This window comes from Symsagittifera roscoffensis, chromosome 2, assembly GCF_963678635.1.
Source record: "Symsagittifera roscoffensis chromosome 2, txSymRosc1.1, whole genome shotgun sequence".
Taxonomy (NCBI): domain Eukaryota; kingdom Metazoa; phylum Xenacoelomorpha; order Acoela; family Convolutidae; genus Symsagittifera; species Symsagittifera roscoffensis.
Window position 1 is genome coordinate 70,210,913 of NC_087063.1, and position 5,671 is coordinate 70,216,583.

Below are 5,671 nucleotides of genomic sequence, written 5' to 3' on the forward strand. Positions count from 1 at the left end.
CTTGAGACATCCTGGCTTCAAATTGCCTGTGAGCATTCTTGTGAGCTTGCAAACAATTTTTTGCCATTTTTCGGCGCCAGAACGGTTTAAAAGAAAACATGGGTACATCAAGGAAGCTTTGGAGTTTCGTGTTTAATCTTTTTGTAAATGGCAGGACCAAAACATGATTTTTTTTGTGCCACTAGATTTTTTAAATCACACCAAAATTTCTTTTCATATGATTTTCCTCATTTTGGATTTTGCATTTTTTAGTTGTAATTCTTTCCTTTGCTCAAAACCTTCATTTTGATTCAAAAAAGTTTTTTAGCAGCCGGATCTCGGAAATTTTTTTATTTGCTTATAAGACTAACTTACTAGTGTCAACAATTTTAGTACTCACTGCACCACTCAGTGATGCAATACGCTGTTGATCCAGCTGGTCCATAATCAAAGACAACTATAGTTTGTTTTAAATAAGGCGTGGACTCTTCATGTAACAAAAAAAGTCTACAAAAATCAGAATTAAAACGAATGATAAAATCATTTGGTTCAGGAGGTGGTAGTCAAACAGGACATTAAGGCGACAACACGTTTAGACGAAGAAAAAATATGAGCAACAAAAATTATTTCAAACACTAGCAATATCATCCCAATAAATTTTTTTTCGGGTGACAAGTTTTTATGGTCAGAGCGAAGATTTTTGATGCCCAATAATGTTCCCTTCCTCGACATTTTTGAGGAACAAGAAGGAGTACAACAACTAAAATAAACAGATGTTGACTGAAGGTTATTTTTTTGAATGAAAACCGTTTACTATTAAACTTTGTGGACCTCAGTTTTTGGAAGAAAAAAATATGTACTCCACTTCGAACAAAAAACAAGAAATAATCATTGATGCAGGATTAATTGCTAAAAAATTTTTTTTGTTTTTCTCAGATAAGTTTTTAAAACAAACATTTTGCATTTTGTTCTTACCAGAAAGGCAATTCGCGTGTTAAATTTATCATTTCGTGTTGTCAAATTCTTTGCAATGTACTTTGTCTTCTAAAATTACCATCAAAAACGGTTGTTCCTAGCGAACACTTATTCTTGGTTCAAGTTTGCGTTGTTCACATATTTTTTGATCATTATGTTCAAATTTACTATTTAGCGTAATTCGGATTTAAAAAACTCGATGACCTTGAGCTTGAAGCAACCAATTATGAAGATGCCCTCAAAGTGGTGGGAATTTTTCGAGTTTCTGCCCACATCCCAGTTTAGGTGTAAGCAATCGGTTATTACGGATCATTAAGATGATTTTTTGACAATTATAATTTAATATAATTACCAAAATTAGGTGTCTTATAATCGAGTAATGATATTTTTAAGACTTTATAACCTATTATAATCGAGTATAATTGATATAATCTCTTGCCTGGCCAGAATTTTGATTATATCCCATAAATTTCCATTTTTCTGTTATGCACTAAAGAAATTTCATTCTAAAGTGCTTTTAGAGGTTAAAAGTGCATCATGGAACAACTTCAAATGAGATTTGAATACAATTTCTAAATTTGAACTGGTTTAAAAACTTGTAAACCCCTTTTCTCAGTTTTCACACAAGCCAACGTCTGCAAAAACCATAACATATAAGCAAATCAGACGCAAAGGTTGAAATCAAGCTAGGCTACAAAAAAGGTATTTTTATTTCAATTAAAATCGATTATAATTTTTTTAATGCACAACATATAAATTAGAAATTAGGATAAAAATAATCAGGTAAAATCAATAATGATTGATTATATTTAAATCAAAAAGTAGATGGATCAATAATTGATCATAATCGATTAAAATGTATTAGAATTGATTGTAATTGGATTTCAAAAAGAGAGATTATAATCAATTATTAATTGATTTAAATCAATTTTTCCTCAATTTCAGTAAAACTGATACTAATATCATAATGTAATATATTATAAACGCTTGAAACTAGATGCGGGTAGGACAGCGGCAGGTATCCATGTTCATCTATACGACCAATGCTTTTCCTTCGCTTTTTATTCAAACACTGTCTGCCTGTTTTCGGGGCTAATTGTTGTGTTCTTGTTTCAAAGGACTGCTGGCCATGTTGTTAAATGCAGATTTCAGCTCAAAACACAAGGCATAGAACCAATTTTGCAAATAATAGTTTGGAAAATCCTTCAATGAAGCTTTTATCTAACTCGTTTCATCAATTCGATTTCAGCGACTTTTCCGTTAGAAGGATTTTAGATGAAGAAAACCTAATGTAAGTTGCATAAAAATTATAGCTCAGTTTCAAAAAAAATATTGAAAGCAAAAAAAAACAAAAAAACATCAAAAAAAAAGATGTTCCAATTCCCTTACATTGTCATTGGTTGTAGTTTTTTTGAACAAATTTTGATGAATCAAAGAAAGCTCATATTGATTAAATTTAATCTCATGTTGAAGCCCTGAAAGTTGTCAATAGGGTTCCAAAAAAAACGTAACAAAGTTATTTCAGTGTCAAGCAAAACTAGTTTAATTTTTCCGTGTTCTCACAATTTTTCAGTCTGGAAATTTTGGAGAGAATTTTTTTTACTGCTTAGTTTTGTGTGATTTTTTGCTTACCTTTTCACATAGTTTTTTTAACCAAATCAGTTTTTTCTAATGAACAAAACTTTAACTGGAAAATGCAAAACATAAAAAAAAACGGAGATTGTTTCCGAGTTTTAAGTTTTTATAAATTGCAAATAAAATACGACGACACACCTGAGCAACGTTTTTTTTGTTTTCTGAGGTACTGCAGTGGTTTTCTAAAGTGGACCTTCTTAAGTTATTTTTAAAGTATTATCAAAATAATTTTTCTAGAGTGATCAGAGGATATCAAGAATATCAAATTCAATTTTTTTCGTAGATCTCGCTAAATTAATTGATTTCGAAGTTAACAAGGGGGTTCCTCAATTTTCACTTTCGAACCCTTGTTTGTCAGTTTATCGATAATATACCTGATATCTTGGGCTTCAGTGATTTTTGTTTGTTTGCAGACGAATTGGAGATAGTATCTGCTTTAAAAAACAAATAATACTTCAGGAGTAGATTCATTCAATATATCGATGGGTATAAATAACATGATTAGTTTCGAAAAATATGCTGAAATTGAATTCCATGAAAGAGGAAGTGGGGAAACACTACAAATAGGTACATTGAAAGCTCTAAAATTTTAAGTGAGAAGCTAATTGATTTAGTGCTCGGTATAGCTTCAGTTAATTTTTTCCGCTGTTAGAGAAAATTTGATTTGATTTGGGGGCTATGTATTGAGGCACTGTAGTTAGTAAGAAGTGTCACTCAACACTTTGACTCTTTCGAAAAATTTTTAAAAAAGAAATCCTTAGAAAATCACTTGAATCAGTTTCAATTTCATTGCTTTTTTTGATATTCTTTTCTAGCAATTCCCCCCATTTTAATTGGCACTGCTGATGTAAATGCAATTGATCTCCTGTTTCTATCGTTAAAAACTACAACGAAAACAAACATCTACCAAATTAACTACGCGCCAAAAAATGAATGCAAAGGTAGAGAAGTTTTCTTTTTAAGAATAGAACAAGAAGAATTTATTTCTTCCGACAATTAAATGCAAAAATACAGAAAATGAAGAAACACATTTTTAATAGTCATCATTGAATTTATCTGACATTTTGTATAACATATCTGAAGAGGGTAGACCAAGGGCAAAATAATTGCCCGCTTGACGTCTACCCTGATAGACCAAGGGCATAATAATTGCCCGCTTGACGTCAATAATTACAAATGTTAAATTCAAAAAACATTTGTAATTATTGAAATATATTGCAAAAATTTTCTCAATGTGAAATTGTATGCGGCTGCGTATACAAAGAAACAAGCATCCCCAATAGCACCAAAAGACTCCAAGAAGAACCACAATGACCATTGGTCTGATGTATGGTGCCGTGGTTAGCCCAAAAGGAAACTCATTCGGTTTTTTAGAAAACATTACAAATTAAAATTTTGACTGACGACGAAAAATGGACAGTTTTTTGCAGTCTAAGACAAAAACAAAATCATCGCAAGGAAGGATGGCAGAGAAAGAATAACTCATTTAAACTCAAATGTTTTCGAGTTGTTTGAGAAATTGTTTGAATTGGCAACCAAATATGCAACTTGGTATCTGTATTTTATCCTGTAACCTATAAAAAATTGACAAAGATTCTTGAAGAAAAAATTGATAAGAATCTTGTTTCTTCTTACTGGTCGAATACTCCTCTGCTTACTTGCATTGCTACTCTTTTGGATCTAAGCCTTGTTAAGCACACCAGCCTCAATTAATACTGCGCGGAATAAATTATCATATCTCAGCAGAGTTGAAAATTTTGATTATCCAAATAAAACTCTCATCTTCAAACAAGACGAATATCAACCATTAAAATTAAGAAACATGGAAGATCCACCCGTCAGTGAGATAAAAAGGCAGACACATTAGGATATTCTTCAGAAGCAGACAAAACCCCAAGTTGTTGGTCTTGCAAAAAATCAAAGACTGCAAAACATGCGTTTATGCGTCTAAGAAGCGGTCAACATTGTGCCGATAGAGCAAGAAAATGTAACATTTTTTGATACCCGATAACGCAGGGGAGCTTAATGATAGCTAAGTTATTTGGAAAGTCTAAAAAAGTTCAGCTAGCCCAATTTTTAGGTAATTTCTTGAAACTTCGGTTTCTTGAAGCGGCGTGACAAAAAGTTTGGAAGAAATCAAGCTTCCAAAAAACAAAAAACACTAAAATGTTGAAAAAATTGAGTAAAATTGATGTCTGGCATTTTAACTTGTGCTATAAAACTTTTGACATCATCGACGAAGAAGTAATGCATTGTGAAAAATGTTTGGAAAAAAATCTGCACTAATTGCTGAATTGTGCAGGTTCAAATACAAAAATACAAACGCCTCAAACTATCTGGTCCTGTTTTGCCTGCACGTGGAAAAGGAAAAAAATTTTTGAGCTTGTTACAAGTCATTAATTGTATCAATTGAGAATCAGAGAGATCTCAAAACGTTTTTAAAATTAAAAGACCTGAAAGAAGCTGATGACTATAAAAAGAATCTGCTTGTGAATCAAGTGAGAAGCCTCAAGAAAAGAGAAGAAATCAGGAGGCTGATGATGGAGGCAAGAAACTCAGACGCCAAGGAACAAGGAGAGTACGTACACCTTGTGAAATGTATGCAAAACATCAGAGTGAGGCAAAACTACAAAAAAACCAAAGCGTTGTGATACTTAAATTTTGTGTCCTTAAACATTGACTCATATGGTGTATTCTTAATCAGCATGGATTTTATTATAATGAGGAGTCAGTAGCCGAAACCGGTATTTTGCAATCTAAAATAGAAAAACCAATAATCCCCATTCGAACGGCATATTTTTGATGCCAAAGAGTTTTTGTTGGTCGTGAAATCAAATCCAAGAAAAGCAAGAGCAAATTTACTTCGACTGCTCTACGCAGAAAAAATACTGTAGGTAAAACTAACTTCTATCAGTTATTCACTTAAAAGACAAAGCAGATGAGTACAACAACCGAAAAACGCTAGTTTCACCCAAGCAGCAATAAAACAAGCTTTTCTACAAAAACTTCCGTATTGAAAGAATAGTGACTCAACTTAACAACTGAACGACTCATTCTACACCACTTCATGAATCATACTTAC